The following is a 21,662-nucleotide window of genomic DNA, read 5'->3' as shown; positions in this document are numbered from 1 at the left end:
TTCCTGTTATGGAAAAGGATGGGGACTTGGACACTTTTCTGCGGGCCTTTGAGAAAGCCTGCAGGCAGTACCAGCTGCCTACACCAGAATGGGCACGATACCTGACACCAGGGCTGAGAGGCAAAGCTCTGGAGGCATTTGCTGCACTCCCTCAAGAACAAGATGGTGACTATGAGGCCATCAAGCAGGCTCTGATAGCCAAGTACCAGCTTACACCTGAGGTTTACCGTAAAAAGTTCCGGAACCTCCACCGTGGCCCACATGACAGTTACAGCGATGTGGCGCATGGACTGGGGACCCACTTTGACCAGTGGACCCAAGGACTGTCAGTGACCAGCTTTGCACAGCTGCGAGACCTGATGATCAAAGACCAGTTCTTCCATCTTTGCCCAGCTGAGGTGCGACAGTTCGTGATGGACAGAGAACCCAAAGACGTGACGAAAGCAGCGCAGATTGCCGATGCCTATGAGGCCAACCGTAGATCGGAAGTGCGGAAGCCAGTCACCACCAGCTGGAGAGGGGGTAAGCCTGCATCCAACGCCAGTACCCCTGCTAGCCAACACACCAGAGGTCCTGTCCCCGTGGCCAACAACCCCAGACCTACCACAGAACTTCGCCACTGTTACCACTGCAGGCAGCCTGGTCATATCAGTCCCAACTGTCCAGGCAAGCAGAAGAACCCCCCATCCAAGGCCCCAGGGCCTAATGCAGCAGCTCTTTTGGTGGGTGGTGTGGTTGGGAGGGTGTGTGACAACGTACAGCACGTCACTGTGGGAGGCCATGTTGCTACAGGCCTCAAGGACACCGGGGCTGAACGAACCCTCATCCGACCCGAACTGACGGCCCCTGAAGAAATCATTCCAGGGAAAACCCTAACTGTCACTGGGATTGGGGGCATCAGCTGTCCCTTACCGATGGCCCGGGTTTATATTGATTGGGGTGCCGGGAGCGGGGTGAAGGAAGTGGGGCTGTCTGATAATTTGCCCATTGTTTTGTTGGGGACTAATTTGGGGAGGTTGGTTGCATACTACGTCACTGACACCCCTCCCCAATCTGCTAATAATGGTAACATTAACCCCGATGTTGATGATGATGGGAGATCACATGTGTTACCTGACCATGCTTTATCTTGTAATGATGCATCTGATAACCATTTTTTCCCTAGGATTGATGGTGAAAATGTTGTACCTGTGCCAACTGTACCTGATAATGATGTTTCTGTGCAAGTTGATGTGTCCATAGGTACAGGAGTGCTCAGCCACATCGCTCTGCGGAGTGAGACGGCTGAGGAACCCCTAGCAGGGGCAAGTGTTGGTGCTACAGGAAATGGGGAGCCGCATGGGAACCGTGAGAAAGGTGATGCCATGCAATTGACCAGTGCCACCGAGGAAGGTAACTGGCCCATAAGTAGCAATGCTCCTGAGGTGATGGGGGTGGATGGGGAGGTAGAGCCCATAGCAGCGTCGGCTGATGGGTCTGTAGAAATCCCCGGGGAGACAGCCTACGTAGCTGCTGTCACCCGCAGTCAGAGTGCCCGGAACGCAGATAACTGTCTGCCTCCCGGACCCTCCTCAGTCATCAGTATGACTGAACCAGAGGTGGACCCAGAGCAGGTCCCAGAGGGCTCCCGTGGGGAAGGGACCCTGATGTCGCTTCTGGCTTCCCCTAGCCAGGAGTTTCAGGCTGCTCTGCACCCAGATGCCTAGAGAGTTTGAGACAACTCGCCGGGACGCGCTTCTCCGAGGCTGATAAGGAGAAGGTGTTCTGGGAAGGAGGAAGGTTGTACCGGGAGACAGTACCCGGAGAATCACAAAAGGAGTGGTTGAGGGAAAGACAGCTGGTCGTCCCGCAGCAATTCCGGGGTGAGTTGTTGCAGATTGCCCATGAGATCCCGCTAGCTGGACACTTGGGGATCAGCAAAACAAAGGCCCGGCTGTCTCAACATTTCTATTGGCCTAAGATGGGGACAGATGTGTCAAACTACTGCCGCTCCTGTGTCACCTGTCAAAGAGTGGGGAAGGCGGGGCCTGCTCTTAAGGCTCCCCTGATTCTTTTGCCAGTGATAGAGGAGCCTTTCCAGAGGATCGCGGTGGACATTGTGGGCCCGCTGGCCGTCTCCAGCAGCTCTGGAAAGCGATATATTCTTACTGTGGTAGACTACGCTACCCGGTACCCAGAGGCAGTAGCTCTGTCATCAACTAGGGCAGATAAGGTGGCGGATGCCCTGTTGACTATCTTTGCACGTGTAGGATTTCCCAGGGAGATGCTCACTGATCAAGGGACCCAATTCATGTCTCGCCTAATGGAGGCTCTCTGTAAGAAAATGCAGGTGAAGCACCTGGTATCGAGTGCGTATCACCCACAGACCAATGGCTTGTGTGAACGCTTCAATGGTACCCTCAAACAGATGCTACGCATGCTGGTTGAGACGCAAGGGCGCGACTGGGAGCGGTACCTCTCACACCTGCTGTTCGCTTACCGAGAGGTTCCGCAGGCCTCGACGGGGTTCTCTCCCTTCGAGCTCCTGTATGGCAGGTGAGACCGGGGACCCCTTGGGTTGGTAAGAGAATCCTGGGAAGAGGAGCCGAACCCTTCTGAAGTGTCCATAGTGGAGTATGTCATGCGCTTCCGTGACAAGATGCAGACCTTGACGCAGTTGGTGCATGACAACATGACGCAGGCTCAGGCTGACCAGAAGCACTGGTACGACCAGAACGCCCGGGAGCAGACCTACCACGTGGGTCAAAAGGTGTGGGTGCTGGTCCCCGTACCAACGGATAAGCTTCAGGCAGCCTGGGAGGGCCCGTACGTCGTCCACCAACAGCTCAACCCGGTAACCTACGTGGTCACGCTTGACCACGCTCGGGGTAGGCGGAAGGCCTTTCACGTCAACATGATGAAGGCTCATCACGAACGTGAACCTTTCGTCCTACCGGTCTGCAGTGCACCCGAAGACGGGGAGGAAGATGCCCTCCTGGACATGCTGGCCCAAGCCAAGGCCGGTGGGTCCATCGAGGACGTGGAGGTAAGCGCCTCGCTAGATGAACCACAGCGGTTGCAGTTGCAAACCTTACTGGAACCCTTCCGGGTCGTGTTCTCCAACCGGACTGGAAGGACTGAGTTAGCCGTCCACGAGGTGGACACCGGGAATCACTCCCCACTACGGCGAACACCCTATCGAATCTCTGACCAGGTGCAGCAGATTATGTGCCAGGAGATCGATGAGATGTTACAGCTGGGGGTGATTTGACGGTCAAAGAGCGCGTGGGCCTCACCTGTAGTTCTCGTGCCAAAGAAGGACCGGACCACCCGGTTCTGCGTGGACTACAGGGGACTCAACGCCATTACAGCCTCTGACGCGCACCCAATGCCGCACATCGAGGACCTGCTTGAGAAGTTAGCTGGCGCAAAAAACCTGACAATAATGGATCTGAGTCGAGGATACTGGCAGATTCCCCTGAGCCCCGAGGCGCAGGAGAAGTCCGCCTTTATCACACCCTTTGGACTGTACGAGTCCACGGTCATGCCCTTCGGCATGAAGAATGCCCCTGCCACTTTTCAGCGGATGGTCAATCTCCTGCTTCAGGGACTGGAGAAGTACGCAGTGGCGTACTTAGATGACATTGCCATCTTCAGTTCCTCCTGGGATGAACACCTGCAGCATCTCGAGGAGGTGCTCAGGCGAATTCACCGAGCAGGACTGACTATCAAGCCGGGAAAGTGCCAGATGAGCATGAAGGAGGTCCACTACCTGGGGCACCGGGTAGGCGGAGGCACCCTAAAGCCAGAGCCTGACAAAGTGGGTGCGATCGTGAACTGTCCCACTCCTGGGACCAAGAAACAGGTGATGTCCTTCCTGGGCACTGCGGGGTACTATCGACGCTTCGTACAGCACTATAGTAGCCTGGCAAAACCTTTGACGGACCTCACCAGGAAGAAGCTACCCCACATCGTCAACTGGACAGATGGCTGTGAGGGGGCCTTCCAGGCGTTGAAAACCGCACTGTGCAACGCCCCTGTGTTGAAAGCAGTCGACAGCAGTCGACCGTTCTTGGTACACACTGACGCCAGCGAGTTTGGCCTCGGTGCTGTGCTCAGCCAGGTTGACTCGGAGGACCAAGAGCACCCCGTGTTGTACCTGAGCCGGAAACTTTTGCCGAGGGAAGTGGCCTACTCCACCATCGAGAAGGAGTGCCTGGCCATAGTCTGGGCCCTGCAGTGCTTGCAGCCCTACTTGTACGGTCGCACCTTCACTGTGGTGACCCACCACGACCCTCTGCGCTGGCTAAACGCCATGTGTGGAACCAATGGCAGGTTGCTGCGCTGGAGCCTTGCCCTTCAGCAATTTGACTTCACCATTAAACACAAAGCGGGCAAAGAGCATGGGAATGCAGATGGACTGTCCCGCCAGGGTGAACCCACTGAGGTGCGCATGGAGGCATACCGTGGGGTTCTACCTCTCTAGCGCACACCAAAAGGGGGAGGTGTCACGATATGGTATGAAATATCATATAAGTAGTTTCTCTTGCTAGCAAGCTGTGGGCTAAACCCCCCCCCCTTCCCTTTCACTCAGCCAAGAGCTGCCTTGCCAATGTACATGGGGGAAGAGCGTTTTATTGCCTAAAGGAATTTTTACGACCAGGTTAGAATCTTCCTCCAGCAAGAACTGGATTCTAAGCTTCTAGAATCCATGAAAGTTCTTTGTTTGGTTTTTGTAAGATATTAAGCAAACCATTTAAGATAAGAACACGAAAACATATATTCTTATTCTCCCTCGATGGATCTACCCATCACTCTAAACACGGGCGTCTAACTCCATCTGGTAAAGAAGTAGGGATTTCTTGGTAAATATACATCCCAAATAGGACATATTTGATCTCATTAGAATGCTCACGTTAATCCGAGATGAATGCTGGGTTGGTTATGACTATGACACGTTTTGTAGCGGAGTTATAGAAATTAGATATAGGTTAGGGAAAAGTTAGTTAACTGAAGAGGTAGGAGGGACGAGGTGTTCCAACCCCTTTCTGGGATGTTACAGGCTCCAGCTATAACTGTCTGCCCAGATCCCCAGCTCAGTCTTCTTGTCTTTTCCTGGAGAGCCCTGAGCACGTCCAATGAGCTGGGACGTATGGTTGCCTGCAATGCAATGAACTGAGAATATGTGAGTGTTATCTTTTCTCCTTTAATCCCCTTTATGTTATAATTACCTTGTACATATTTGCAATTGTCTCATTTGTAACATCTTTGTAAAATATTTTGATAAAGCACTGCCTACATTTTGTGGGGTATATTATTTCATGCCAGTTCTTTCTCCATGCTCTAAAAACGTACCCTAAGTCTTCTAAAGGGAATTTACGCTACTGTTTTGGGTTAGCTTCGGACCCGTTTAATCGAAGCTGGTGGCAGTAATACCGTGTACTGTGCAGGCCTTTGGGTGTTGTAGCGACTGCGGCATTGATAATTATTGTTCCTGCCTGAGTGGGAGTAGTTATCGCGTCGCTGCAGCGTGCCCAATAGCCAGTACATAGCAGGCAGCCTTTCTGGCGACTAATTACCCTAGGTGCAGTACCTAATCTGACCTGACAGTAAGGGGGGCGCCAGAGAGCTGCAAGTGTTAAGTGGAACTGTAAGCGGGATACATAAGTCCCTGCAGTTCGTGGTATATTGAAGAGCAGTGGGATACCTAGAATAAGCCCCTGCTGTAAACTAAGAGGTCAATAGCCTTGTGTGTGTCTTTTTATCACATTGTGGAGTGGAGGGATAGCTAAGATAAGCCCCCCTGCACATGTGATAGCCGTCTGTTGGCCTAAAGTCACCCCGATCAGTGACGTAGGGGTGACGGTCACGGTGTGGATCCCTGACATATTGGTGTAAGCGGCTAAGGGATCTGTTATGGTTTCCAATGGCAAGGAAACATCAGAAGCATAGAATAAACGGACAAGCTCTCGGGTGATGGAAACTAGAGCTGACCGCGATGCTAAACCTACACACCACACTAGAAGTAGCCAGGGGGCATTCCTGCTTTGTCTCTAGATGCCGCGCGCCAGCCGGAGAACTAACTACCCCTGGTAGAAGAAAACACAGTCCTGGCTTGCCTCCAGAGAATGTCCCCACAGGAGATAGCAGCCCCCCACATATAATAACGGTGAGAGCAGATGAAAAGACACACGTAGTATGAAAGCAGATTTAGCACAGAGAGGCCCGCTAACTAAATAGCAGAAAGATACAACAGAGGACTTCGCGGTCAGCTGCAAAACCCTTCAAAACACCATCCTGAAATTACCTTAACTCATGTGACAACTCATGCCACTGGAGTGGTAATTTCAGCCCAACAAGAGCTTCCAGCTGCAGAGATTCACATAAGTGCAAACTGGACAAAACATACAAAAATAGACTTAAGGACTAAAGTGTCCAACTTAGCTGAGCAGAAAACTGGGAGCAGGAACATGCAACAGAATCACTCTGGATACATTGATGGCCAGCATTAGAATGACTGAGGAGCAAGGTTAAATAGGATACTCCCACATCCTGATAGGAACAGGTGAACTGAGAAGGCAAAGCTTGCAGGACAACAGTACCACAAGAGACCACCGGGGGAGCCCACGAACCGAATCACAACAGTACCCCCCCCTTAAGGAGGGGGCACCGAACCCTCACAAGAACCACCAGGGCGATCTGGATGAGCCCTATGAAAGGCACGGACCAAATCAGAAGCATGAACATCAGAAGCTGTAACCCAAGAATTATCCTCTTGACCGTAGCCCTTCCATTTCACCAGATATTGAAGTCTCCGTCTGGAAACACGGGAGTCCAAGATTTTCTCCACCACGTACTCCAATTCACCCTCAACCAGCACAGGAGCAGGAGGCTCAACAGAAGGCACAAGTGGTACCTCATACCTCCGCAATAATGACCGATGGAAGACATTATGGATAGCAAAGGATGCTGGGAGGTCCAAACGAAAAGACACAGGGTTAAGAATTTCCAAAATCTTATAAGGACCGATGAACCGAGGCTTAAACTTAGGAGAAGAGACCCTCATAGGGACAAAACGGGAGGACAACCACACCAAGTCCCCAACACGAAGACGAGGACCAACACGACGATGGCGATTAGCAAAACGTTGAGTCTTCTCCTGGGACAACTCCAAATTGTCCACCACCTGCCCCCAAATACGATGCAACCTATCCACCATGGTATCCACTCCAGGACAATCCGAAGACTCCACCTGACCAGATGAAAAACGAGGATGGAACCCTGAATTGCAAAAGAAAGGGGAGACCAAAGTGGCAGAACTGGCCCGATTATTAAGGGCAAACTCAGCCAACGGCAAAAAGGAGACCCAGTCATCCTGATCAGCAGACACGAAACACCTGAAATAAGTCTCCAAGGTCTGATTAGTACGTTCCGTCTGGCCATTTGTCTGGGGATGAAATGCAGAAGAAAAAGACAAATCAATGCCCATCCTGGCACAAAACGCCCGCCAAAATCTGGACACAAACTGGGATCCCCTGTCGGAAACGATATTCTCCGGAACACCATGCAGCCGAACCACATTCTGAAAAAACAGGGGCACCAACTCAGATGAGGAAGGCAGCTTGGGCAAGGGCACCAAATGAACCATCTTAGAAAAGCGGTCACACACCACCCAAATGACGGACATCTTCTGAGAAACAGGGAGATCAGAAATAAAATCCATAGAGATGTGTGTCCAAGGCCTCTTAGGAACAGGCAAGGGCAACAACAACCCACTAGCCCGAGAACAACAAGGCTTGGCCCGAGCACAAACATCGCAAGACTGCACAAAAGTACGCACGTCCCGAGACAGGGAAGGCCACCAGAAGGACCTAGCCACCAAATCTCTGGTACCAAAAATTCCCGGATGACCTGCCAACGCAGAAGAATGAACCTCCGAGATGACTCTATTGGTCCACTCATCCGGCACAAACAATCTACCAGGCGGACAACGATCAGGCCGATCCGCCTGAAACTCTTGTAAAGCACGTCGCAGGTCTGGGAAGACAGCAGACAATATCACCCCATCCTTAAGTATACCCGTAGGGTTAGAATCACCAGGGGAATCAGGTTCAAAACTCCTAGAAAGGGCATCCGCCTTCACATTCTTAGTACCCGGCAGATACGAAACCACAAAATTAAACCGGGAGAAAAACAACGACCAGCGCGCCTGTCTAGGATTCAGACGTCTGGCCGACTCAAGATAAATCAAATTTTTGTGATCAGTCAAGACCACCACCTGATGTTTAGCACCCTCAAGCCAATGACGCCACTCCTCGAATGCCCACTTCATCGCCAAAAGCTCCCGATTACCGACGTCATAATTTCGCTCGGCGGGCGAAAATTTTCGAGAAAAGAACGCACAAGGTCTCATCACTGAACAATCTGAACTTTTCTGCGACAAAACCGCCCCCGCTCCGATCTCGGAAGCATCAACTTCCACCTGAAAAGGAAGAGAAACATCAGGCTGGCACAACACCGGAGCAGAAGAAAAACGGCGCTTAAGCTCCCGAAAGGCCTCCACAGCAGCAGGAGACCAATCTGCAACATCAGCACCCTTTTTAGTCAAATCAGTCAAAGGCCTGACAACGCTAGAAAACCCAGTTATGAATCGACGATAAAAGTTAGCAAAGCCCAAAAATTTCTGAAGGCCCTTAAGAGAAGTCGGTTGCGTCCAGTCACAAATAGCCCGAACCTTCACAGGATCCATCTCAATAGAAGAGGGGGAAAAAATGTACCCCAAAAAAGAAATCTTCTGAACCCCAAAAACACACTTTGAACCTTTAACAAACAGAGAATTGGTCCGCAAAACCTGAAAAACCCTCCTAACTTGTTGAACATGAGATTCCCAGTCATCCGAAAAAATCAAGATATCGTCCAAATACACAATCATAAATTTATCCAGATATTCACGGAAAATATTGTGCATAAAAGACTGAAAAACCGAAGGGGCATTTGACAGACCAAAAGGCATCACCAAATACTCAAAATGGCCCTCGGGCGTATTAAATGCGGTTTTCCACTCATCCCCCTGCTTAATTCGCACCAAATTATACGCACCGCGAAGATGAATCTTAGAGAACCACTTCGCCCCCTCAATGCGAGCAAATAAATCTGTCAGCAATGGCAAAGGATACTGATACTTGACTGTGATCTTATTCAAGAGTCTATAATCAATACAAGGTCTCAAAGAACCATCGCTTTTAGCTACGAAAAAGAACGCCGCTCCAAGAGGAGACGAAGAAGGACGAATATGTCCCTTTTCCAAGGACTCCCTAATATACTCTCGCATGGCAGCATGTTCAGGTACAGACAGATTGAATAGACGACCCTTAGGAAATTTACTGCCAGGGATCAAATCTATGGCGCAATCGCAATCTCTGTGAGGAGGAAGAGAATTAAGAGTAGATTCCTCAAAAACCTCACGATAATCAGACAAAAACTCAGGAATTTCAGAGGGAATAGATGAAGCAATGGAGACCAAAGATGTGTCCCCATGATTTCCCTGACATCCCCAGCTTAGTACAGACATTGTTTTCCAGTCAAGGACTGGGTTATGAGTTTGCAACCATGGCAATCCCAGCACTAATACATCATGTAGATTATACAGTACAAGGAAGCGAATCACCTCTTGATGGTCTGGAGTCATACGCATAGTCACTTGTGTCCAGTATTGTGGTTTATTACTAGCCAATGGTGTAGAATCAATACCCTTTAAAGGTATAGGAACTTCCAGAGGCTCTAGATCAAACCCACAGCGCCTGGCAAAGGACCAATCCATAAGACTCAAAGCGGCGCCAGAATCCACATACGCATCCGCAACAATAGAAGATAATGAACAAATTAGAGTTACAGACAAAATAAACTTGGACTGCAAAGTGCCAATAGCAGAGGATTTATCAACTTTCTTTGTTCGTTTAGAGCATGCTGATATAACATGAGTAGAATTTCCACAATAGAAGCACAAATGATTTTTGCGCCTATAAATCTGTCGTTCGCTTCTGGACAGAAAGCTATCACATTGCATACTCTGTGGTGCCTCTTCAGAAGACACCGCCAACTGGTGCACAGGTTTGCGTTCCCGTAAACGCCGATCAATCTGAATTGCCATTGTCATGGACTCATTCAGACCAGTAGGCGCAGGAAACCCCACCATGACGTCTTTTACAGCATCAGAGAGACCTTCTCTGAAAATTGCCGCCAGAGCGCACTCATTCCACTGAGTAAGCACAGACCATTTTCGAAATTTTTGGCAATATATTTCGGCTTCATCTTGCCCCTGAGAGAGGGCTATTAGGGCTTTCTCAGCCTGAATCTCCAAATTTGGTTCCTCATAAAGCAACCCCAAAGCCAGAAAAAACGCATCCACATTGAGCAACGCAGGATCCCCTGGTGCCAATGAAAATGCCCAATTTTGGGGGTCACCCCGCAGTAAAGAAATAACAATTTTTACTTGCTGGGCAGGATCTCCAGCAGAATGAGATCTCAGCGAAAGAAACAATTTACAATTGTATTTAAAATTTAGAAAACAAGATCGATCTCCAGAAAAAAACTCCGGTATAGGAATTTTAGGTTCAGACCGAGGAGCATGTAACAAAAAATCTTGTATATTCTGAACTTTAGAGGCAAGATTATTCAAATTGGTAGCCAGACTCTGGGGATCCATATTTCAACAGATAAAGTCTGAGCCATTCAGGGGTTAAGAGGAGAGGAAAACAGGAGACTGCAATTAGAGCTGGAGTGCAACTTCAGAGGAAGGAAAAAAAAAAAAAAAAAAAAAAGGTTTCACACAGTTCCTTTTCTCTCCTGCTTCAGCCTATAGATTAAACATTCGGGCTGGCCATACTGTTATGGTTTCCAATGGCAAGGAAACATCAGAAGCATAGAATAAACGGACAAGCTCTCGGGTGATGGAAACTAGAGCTGACCGCGATGCTAAACCTACACACCACACTAGAAGTAGCCAGGGGGCATTCCTGCGTTGTCTCTAGATGCCGCGCGCCAGCCGGAGAACTAACTACCCCTGGTAGAAGAAAACACAGTCCTGGCTTGCCTCCAGAGAATGTCCCCACAGGAGATAGCAGCCCCCCACATATAATAACGGTGAGAGCAGATGAAAAGACACACGTAGTATGAAAGCAGATTTAGCACAGAGAGGCCCGCTAACTAAATAGCAGAAAGATACAACAGAGGACTTCGCGGTCAGCTGCAAAACCCTTCAAAACACCATCCTGAAATTACCTTAACTCATGTGACAACTCATGCCACTGGAGTGGTAATTTCAGCCCAACAAGAGCTTCCAGCTGCAGAGATTCACATAAGTGCAAACTGGACAAAACATACAAAAATAGACTTAAGGACTAAAGTGTCCAACTTAGCTGAGCAGAAAACTGGGAGCAGGAACATGCAACAGAATCACTCTGGATACATTGATGGCCAGCATTAGAATGACTGAGGAGCAAGGTTAAATAGGATACTCCCACATCCTGATAGGAACAGGTGAACTGAGAAGGCAAAGCTTGCAGGACACCAGTACCACAAGAGACCACCGAGGGAGCCCACGAACCGAATCACAACAGGGATCGTGACAGGTGTTGATATAAGTGTGTTAATGTACAATATGAGGATTACTGATATCTAGAAAATAGAAGCCTGTATTTATGTCTGCTATGGTTACTATCAGGTCACAGTGAATCTACTGTATATGCTAACAAATGGCAGCGGTCTAATGCTATATGCACAAGAGCACTTTATATCATGATGGTCTCGGACTACTAATTGCGGGAGACCTATGCTCCTCTGTACCCTTTAAATAATATTATCCTCTTGGTCATTAATAACCAGGAATGCTTTCATCCACTGTGAAATCTCAATCTATGTCTGCTATGGCCATGACTAGGTCATAGAGAATTTATTGTATATGTTTATTTAGGCAGCGGGTTTATGCTGGATGCACAATAGCACTTTAGGAGATCCACACTCCTCTGCCCCCCCTTTTTTGTACTGTATAGATTTGAGAAGTTATTTCCTGCCTAGGATAATAGATGTAGTAGGTTGGACGCTTTGGCGTCTAAACGCATAGATTCAATTCATAGGGTACATACTTATGTGCAGCATTTTTGTAGATCATATATTTGGTGCAGTAAGATCACTTATGCTGCATTGGTTTTATTGGTTTCACATTAGCGTGACCTAGGTTTATTTTGTATGTATGGTGTTTGGGTCTTGGGCGTGGGTAGTTGCTAGAGCCCGATTAGGGCAAGTAGGGATAGCCGACGCTGAGCGGGGGCGCCATATTGAATTTTAGGGTGCCAACCTCCGCTGTTAGGAAGGTGTGAGCTCTATCAGGGCCAACATTAGGGACCTAGTCAGGAATAAATATTCTCTTTATCAAAAGAGTTCCTGTTATATCTCGGCTGCTCTATCGTAGAGACCTAGGGTTTTTGGTGTTGGTGGTCATTATTTGTTTAATTATCGATCAGATTTTAACATTATCTATTAAAAGCTATTTTTTAGGGTATTGCGTTTTTTTTGGTTGTCCTAGAGATAAGGGTGCCAAACCAAAGTTACTACAGAGATAAGGGAGCCAAACCAAGCTTACTACAGAGATACGGAAGCAGAACCAAACTTACTACAGAGATAAGGGAGCAGAACCAAACTTACTACAGAGATACGGAAGCAGAACCAAACTTACTACAGAGATAAGGGAGCAGAACCAAACTTACTACAGAGATACGGATGCGGAACCAAACTTACTACAGAGATACGGAAGCAGAACCAAACTTACTACAGAGATAAGGGGGCAGAACAGAGCTGACTATAGAGTGAAGGGAGCAGAACAAAGCTTACTACAGAGATAAGGGAACAGAACTGAGCTTATTATAGAGATATAGAAACAGAACCAAGCTTACGGCATTCATATGGCACCAGAATCTAGATTACTACATCGATACAGTACCAGAACCAAGCTTAATGTTTAGATATGGTACCATAACTGAGCTTACTTACAAACATACACCCAACTCCAGAAACACGGACATGTAAACACAGTACGGCAGGGGCGTTGTAAGGGTCTTAAAAGATCAGGGGCCCAAGCCCCAAAGTGCATGTCTCCCCATATTAACCCCCTATAGCCATTTAAAGTAGCATCTGTACATATATAATTACAGTATACCACTGTTACCCAAAAACACACAATGCAAAGAACAATATTATCAAAATTACTGAAATAAAAGGTCAAAACAATACGGCTACACAATGTCCACCACCATCACCACTGCACAGCGATTACATAACATAATATGACCACTACCTCTACATATCAAAACACACTATACTAAGAATAATGATGCCATCAAATACCTTCTACTGCATAATGACTGAAACACACTAAGCTGTTACTAAATAAAAAAAGAAGAGAGCCATCCTACCTTACAGTAACTGCATATTGGTAGATACCAGTCACGCAGAACATACACACGATTACAGTACAGTTACATATAGTGACTTACAGCTGACGTTATTTCTGATTCGGGTGATTCACTTTTCCTATCTTTTAGATCTGTCCCAGACTGACAAGACAACTTCTCCAGACACGACTCTGCTTCACAGATTACATCAAAACACATTTTACTTCTCACATTTCCAGCGATGTCTCCATCTATTCCCAACCTACTTAAACTCCCTACTCTGAGCGCACCTGCGGTGTGGAACACTGACCCCAATATTTAAAAAATTGTGTCATTACTAGGATTATTCCATACCCCTAAAAATTAAAGTGTCCCATAGAAAGTATTAATGCCCCTACTGTGCAAAGGCCTGTATGCTCCCTTGAAGGATATAATATCCCAAGTACCCTAGTCCGCTTAACCCCTTTCCAACATCGGTTGTAATGGTACGCCAATGTCGGACACCCTCCCTTTCATGTGGGCTCCGGCGGTGAGTCCACGTTTTTCCCAGCACATGTCAGCTTTTTTTGAACAGCTGACATGTGCCCAGAACAGCAGCGGGTGGAATCACGATCCAGCCGCTGCTATTAACCCGTTAAATGCTGCTCTGTCAAATGCTGACAGCAGCATTTAACATGCGATTCCGGCAATCGTGCCGGAATCCGCCCATCGGTAACCTCATCACGTTAATGTGGGTCACCAATGGGTTGGCATGACAACCAAAGGTCTCCTGGAGACCTCTATGGTTGTCACTGCCGGCTTGCTGTGAGCGCCGCCCAGTGGTCGGCGGTCATAGCAAGTGAGTAATTTTGCTACATACAGGCGATCTGATTATCGCCTGTATGTAGCAGAGTCGATAGGGTTATGGCAGATTCTAGTCTCCCTTGGACACTATTGAAGCATGTTAAAACTTAAAAAAAAAAATTGTAAAAATCTAAAAAAATAAGAATATAAAAGTTCAAATCACCTCATTTAGCCCCATTCAAAATAAAACAATAAGAAAAGAAATCAAACATATTCGGTATTGCCGAGTTCAGAGTCGCCCAATCTATCAATAATAAAAAAAGTATTAATCTGATCGCTAAACGGCGTAGAGAAAAAAAAGTTAAAAAGACAGAATTACGTTTTTTTGGTCCCCATGACATTGAACTAAAATGCAATAACAGGCGAGCAAACGATCGTATCTGCACAAAAATTGTATAATCAAAAATGTCAGGTCGGTATGCAAAAAATAAGCCCTCACCCAACCCGAGATCACAAAAATTAGAGACGCTACAGGTATTGGAAAATGGCACAATTTTTATTTATTTTTTAAACAAAGTTTGGAATTTTTTTCACCTCTTAGATAAAAATGAACCTAGACATGTTTGTTGTCTATGAACTCGTAATGACCTGGAGAATCATAATGGCAGGTCAGTTTTAGCATGTAGTGAACACAGTAAAAATGCAAAACAAAAAACAACTCTGGGATTGCACATATTTTGCAATTTCACCGCACTTGGATTTTTTTCCCCATTTTCCAGTACAAGCTATGTTAAAACCAATGGTGCTGTTAAAAAGTACAACTGGTCCTGCAAAAAACAAGCACTCACATGGCCATTTTGACCAAAAAATTAAAAAATTATGGCTCTGGGAAGTAGGAGAGCAAAAAATGAAAATGCAAAACCAAAGATACCTCTGGTCGTTAAAGGGTTAAAGTTAACAATGTTCATCCCCCCCAAAAAAATGGAGCCTGAGTGCCCCATCAAAACTAATAATGTCCTCACGTGAGCATGTGACATTTTTGATCGCTTTTTATTCCGATTTTTGTGAGGCAGAATGACCAAAAACCAGCCATTCATGAATTTCTTTTGGGGGGGGCTCTATACCGTTCCACATTTGGTAAAATTGAAAAAGCAGTTTTATTATTCGGGTTAGTACGATTACAGCTATACCACATTTATATAATTTTTTATGTTTTGGCGCTTTTATACGATAAAAACTATTTTATATAAAAATAATTATTTTTGCATCGCTTTATTCTGAGGACTATGACTTTTTAATTTTTTCGCTGATGATGCTATATGGCGGCTCGTTTTTTGAGGGACAAGATGACGTTTTCAGCGGTACCATGGTTATTTATATCCGTCTTTTTGATCGCGTGTTATTCCACTTTTTGTTCGGCGGTATGATAATAAAGCGTTGTTTTTTGCCTCGTTTTTTTTTTACGGTGTTCACTGAAGGGGTTAACTAGTGGGACAGTTTTATAGGTCGGGTCGTTACAGACGCGGCGATACTAAATATGTGTACTTTTATTGTTTTTTTTATTATTTAGATAAAGAAATGTATTTATTGGAACAATTTTTTTTTCTTTATTTAGGATTTTTTTTTTACATATGTAATTTTTTTTTTTTTTTACTTTTTTACATTGCCAGCGATCTGACAGGCACTGCACGGAGGCTTCCTGGCGCCTTCTCTGAGCAGGCGCTTGAAAGCCCCCCTGCGGCCATTTTGGATCCGGGGCCTGCAGGGAGGAGGAGGTAGGAGACCCTCGGAGCAACGCGATCACATCGCGTTGCTCCGAGAGTCTCAGGGAAGCACGCAGGGAGCCCCCTCCCTGCGCGATGCTTCCCTGTGCCACTGGAATGCTGCGATCATCTTTGATTGCAGTGTGCCGGGGTTATTGTGCCGGGAGCGGTCCGTGACCGCTCCTGGCACATAGTGCCGGATGTCAGCTGTAATAATCAGCTGACACTCCCCGTGAGCGCGGTCGATCGACTATGACGTACTATCCCATCACTGGGAATTAAGTCCCAGGTCACCTCGACGGGATAGTACGTCATATGGGAATAAGGGGTTATTATAGGGTTTTCTTTATCTCTCAGCATTTCATCTAGCATTTCATTTTCCACTGTGAATACCGTGGAGAAGGTGTTTAATATATTAACTTTTTCCACGTCATCTACAACCATTCTTTCCTCACAATTTTTTAAGAGGCCTACACTTTCACTTTTGATTCTTTTACTATTGATATAGTTGAAGAACAGTTTGGGATTAGTTTTACTCTCCTTAGCAATGTGCTTCTCTGTTTCCTTTTTAGCAGCTTTAATTAGTTTTTTAGAGAAAGTATTTTTCTCCCTATAGGTTTTTAGAGCTTCAACGGTGCCATCCTGCTTTAGTAGTTTAAATGCTTTCTTTTTACTGTTAATTGCCCTTCTTAGGCCAGCGTCACACCAGGCGTATGAAAATACGGTCCATTTTTTACGGCCGTAATACGCCGTAATTGTCCCAAAACACTGTTCCGTATTCAATGCGACTTTTACGCACAAATTTATCCGTGTGTCATCCGTATGGCTTCCGTATGGCGATTTTTTTTGCGCAGGCTTGCAAAATGGACATATCATGGATCCATCGGCTCAAATATTCTTAAAAACATATATACAGTCTATATATATATATATATATATATATATATATATATGTCAGTGAGACACACATATATATATATATATATATATATATATATATATATATATATATATATATACATATTTATGTTTAATTCTGCGCTAGATAGCAGAGAAGCCGGTAATTCAATTGCCAGCTTTTCCTATCTCCTTCACAAACCCGACAGGATATGAGATATGGTTTACATACACTAAACCATCTCATATCCCTTCTTTTATTGCATATTCCTCTTTACTAATGTTAGAAGTGTATGTGTGTTAAGTTTGGGGTCTCTAGCTATTAAATTAAAGGGAACATGTCACCCCCAAAATGGCTGGTGAGGTAAGCTCACCGGCATCAGGGGCTTATCTACAGCATTCTGTAATGCTGTAGATAAGCCCCCAATGTATCCTGAAAGAGGAGAAAAAGACGTTAGATTATACTCACCCAGGGGCGGTCCCGGTGCGGTCAGGTCGGATGGGTGTCTCCGGTCCGCTCTGGCACCTCCCATCTTCATTCCATGACGTCCTGCGCACTGCAGTACTTTGCTCTGCCCTGAACAGGGCAAAGTACGCCTGCGCCGGAGCCGCGGCGTAAAGACCCGAAGAGGACGTCATGGAATGAAGATGGGAGGCGCCGGAGCGGACCGGAGACACCCATTTGACCAGACCGCACCGGGACCGCCCCTGGGTGAGTATAATCTAACGTCTTTTTCTCCTCTTTCAGGATACATCGGGGGCTTATCTACAGCATTACAGAATGCTGTAGATAAGCCCCTGATGCCAGTGAGCTTACCTCACCAGCCATTTTGGGGGTGACAGGTTCCCTTTACAGGGTTAAATCCTGGAAAACATTGGCGTGGGCTCCCGCGCAATTTTCTCCGCCAGAGTGGGAAAGCCAGTGACTGAGGGCAGATATTAATAGCCTAGAGAGGGACCATGGTTATAGGACCCCCGTAAAAACATCTGCCCTCAGCCACCCCAGAAAAGGCACATCTGGAAGATGCGCCTATTCTGGCACTTAGCCTCTCTCTTCCCACTCCCGTGTAGCGGTGGGATATGTTGTGAATTTGCTTTTGCTCCCTCTAGTGGTTACTAGTTTTTTGACTCTGGTTTTTCTGTCATTCCTTTTATCCGCACCTGGGTCGTTAGTTAGGGGTGTTGCTATATAAGCTCCCTGGACCTTCAGTTCAATGCCTGGCAACGTAGTTATCAGAGCTAGTCTGCTGTGCTCTTGTCTACTGATCCTGGTTCCAGTTATGTCAGCTAAGTCTGCCTTTTGCTTTTTGCTATTTGTTTTGGTTTTGTATTTTTGTCCAGCTTGTTCCAAATCTATATCCTGACCTTTGTAGGAAGCTCTAGGGGGCTGGTGTTCTCCCCCCGGACCGTTAGACGGTTCGGGGGTTCTTGAATTTCCAGTGTGGATTTTGATAGGGTTTTTGTTGACCATATAAGTTACCTTTCTTTATTCTGCTATCAGTAAGCGGGCCTCTCTGTGCTAAACCTGGTTCATTTCTGTGTTTGTCATTTCCTCTTACCTCACCGTCATTATTTGTGGGGGGCTTCTATCCAGCTTTGGGGTCCCCTTCTCTGGAGGCAAGAAAGGTCTTTGTTTTCCTCTACTAGGGGTAGCTAGATTCTCCGGCTGGCGCGTGTCATCTAGAATCAACGTAGGAATGATCCCCGGCTACTTCTAGTGTTGGCGTTAGGAGTAGATATATGGTCAACCCAGTTACCACTGCCCTATGAGCTGGATTTTTGTATTCTGCAGACTTCCACGTTCCTCTGAGACCCTCGCCATTGGGGTCATAACAGTTTGCCAGGCCAGTATTAAATGTTTAATGCATTGCAGAAGAGGGATTATAAGAAAGAAGATTCTGAGTTTTTTTTTTCTTTTTCCCCTTTACCTCAGAGTGGCTATGCTTGCTGCAGACATGAATGTCCAGACCTTGATTACAAGTGTGGACCAGCTGGCTACTCGTGTGCAGGGCATACAAGACTATGTTATCAGAAATCCTAGGTCCGAACCTAAAATACCGATTCCTGAACTGTTTTCCGGAGACAGGTTTAAGTTTAGGAATTTCGTGAATAATTGTAAATTGTTTTTGTCCCTGAGACCCTGTTCATCTGGAGATTCTGCTCAGCAAGTAAAAATTGTTATTTCGTTCTTACGGGGCGACCCTCAGGATTGGGCTTTTTCGCTGGCGCCAGGAGATCCGGCATTGGCTGATCTTGATGCGTTTTTTCTGGCGCTCGGTTTACTTTATGAGGAACCCAATCTTGAGATTCAGGCAGAAAAGGCCTTGCTGGCTATGTCTCAGGGGCAGGACGAGGCTGAAGCGTATTGCCAAAAATTTCGGAAATGGTCCGTGCTGACACATTGGAACGAGTGTGCACTGGCCGCTAATTTTAGAAATGGCCTTTCTGAAGCCATTAAGAATGTTATGGTGGGTTTTCCCATTCCCACAGGTCTGAATGATACTATGGCACTGGCTATTCAAATTGACCGGCGGTTGCGGGAGCGCAAAACCGCAAATTCCCTCATGGTGTTGTCTGAACAGACACCTAATTCGGTGCAATGTGATAGAAAAACCGCAAATTCCCTCATGGTGTTGTCTGAACAGACACCTGATTTAATGCAATGTGATAGAATCCTGACTAGAAATGAGCGGAAAATTCATAGACGCCGGAATGGCTTGTGCTACTACTGTGGTGATTCTACACATGTTATCTCAGCATGCTCTAAACGTATAGCTAAGGTTGTTAGTCCTGTCACCGTTGGTAATTTGCAACCTAAATTTATTCTGTCTGTAACTTTGATTTGCTCACTGTCATCTTATCCTGTCATGGCGTTTGTAGATTCAGGTGCTGCCCTGAGTCTCATGGATCTCTCATTTGCTAAGCGCTGTGGTTTTACTCTTGAACCATTAGAAAATCCTATTCCTCTTAGGGGTATTGATGCTACACCATTGGCAGCAAATAAACCGCAGTATTGGACACAGGTTACCATGTGCATGACTCCTGAACACCGCGAGGTGATACGTTTCCTGGTTTTACATAAAATGCATGATTTGGTTGTTTTAGGGCTGCCATGGTTACAGACCCATAATCCAGTCCTGGACTGGAAGGCTATGTCAGTCTCAAGTTGGGGCTGTTGTGGTATTCATGGGGATTCCCTGCCTGTGTCTATTGCTTCTTCTACGCCTTCGGAAGTTCCGGAGTATTTGTCTGATTATCAGGATGTCTTCAGTGAGTCTGAGTCCAGTGCACTGCCTCCTCATAGGGACTGTGACTGTGCTATAGATTTGATCCCAGGCAGTAAATTTCCTAAGGGAAGACTGTTTAATCTGTCGGTACCTGAACATACCGCTATGCGTTCATATATCAAGGAGTCTCTGGAGAAAGGACATATTCGTCCGTCTTCTTCCCCTCTTGGTGCGGGATTCTTTTTTGTGGCAAAAAAGGACGGATCTTTGAGACCTTGTATTGATTATCGGCTTTTAAATAAGATCACTGTCAAATTTCAGTATCCTTTACCGCTGTTGTCTGACTTCTTTGCCCGGATTAAGGGTGCCAAGTGGTTCACCAAGATAGACCTTCGTGGTGCGTACAACCTTGTGCGCATTAAGCAAGGTGATGAATGGAAAACCGCATTCAATACGCCCGAAGGTCATTTTGAGTACTTGGTGATGCCTTTTGGGCTCTCCAATGCGCCTTCAGTTTTTCAGTCCTTTATGCATGACATTTTCCGGAAGTATCTGGATAAATTTTTGATTGTTTATCTGGATGATATTTTGGTTTTTTCTGATAATTGGGATTCGCATGTGGAGCAGGTCAGGTTGGTCTTTAAAATTTTGCGTGAAAATTCTTTGTTTGTCAAGGGCTCAAAGTGTCTCTTTGGTGTACAGAAGGTTCCCTTTTTGGGGTTCATTTTTTCCCCTTCTGCTGTGGAGATGGACCCAGTCAAGGTCCGAGCTATTCTTGATTGGACTCAGCCCTCGTCAGTTAAGAGTCTTCAGAAGTTCTTGGGCTTCGCTAACTTCTACCGTCGTTTTATCGCTAATTTTTCTAGCATTGTGAAACCTTTGACGGATATGACCAAGAAGGGCTCCGATGTAGCTAACTGGGCTCCTGCTGCCGTGGAGGCTTTCCAGGAGTTGAAACGCCGGTTTACTTCGGCGCCTGTTTTGTGCCAGCCTGACGTCTCACTTCCCTTTCAGGTTGAGGTGGATGCTTCGGAGATTGGGGCAGGGGCCGTTTTGTCGCAGAGAGGCCCTGGTTGCTCTGTTATGAAACCTTGTGCCTTTTTCTCTAGGAAGTTTTCGCCTGCCGAGCGAAATTATGATGTGGGCAATCGGGAGTTGTTGGCCATGAAATGGGCATTTGAGGAGTGGCGTCATTGGCTCGAGGGTGCTAAGCATCGTGTGGTGGTCTTGACTGATCACAAAAATCTGATGTATCTCGAGTCTGCTAAACGCCTTAATCCGAGACAGGCCCGCTGGTCATTGTTTTTCTCCCGCTTTGATTTTGTTGTCTCGTATTTACCAGGTTCAAAGAATGTGAAGGCCGATGCTCTTTCTAGGAGCTTTGTGCCTGATGCTCCTGGAGTCGCGGATCCTGTTGGTATTCTTAAAGATGGAGTTATCTTGTCAGCTATTTCTCCGGATCTGCGACGTGTGTTGCAGAGATTTCAGGCTGATAGGCCTGAGTCTTGTCCACCTGACAGACTGTTTGTCCCGGATAAGTGGACCAGCAGAGTCATTTCCGAGGT

At 46.6% G+C, this 21,662-nt stretch overlaps 1 long non-coding RNA gene across 1 annotated transcript in view; it reads right to left on the bottom strand.

Annotated features, from left to right (window-relative positions):
• LOC143773654 (uncharacterized) overlaps nucleotides 1-21,662 on the bottom strand; it is a 370,734-nt gene that overhangs the window by 153,514 nt on the left and 195,558 nt on the right. The window lies entirely within an intron of this gene.

The sequence above is a fragment of the Ranitomeya variabilis genome, chromosome 5 (genome assembly GCF_051348905.1).
Source record: "Ranitomeya variabilis isolate aRanVar5 chromosome 5, aRanVar5.hap1, whole genome shotgun sequence".
Taxonomy (NCBI): domain Eukaryota; kingdom Metazoa; phylum Chordata; class Amphibia; order Anura; family Dendrobatidae; genus Ranitomeya; species Ranitomeya variabilis.
Note: the sequence above shows the minus strand (reverse complement) of the source record. Positions and strands in the feature narration are given on the sequence as shown.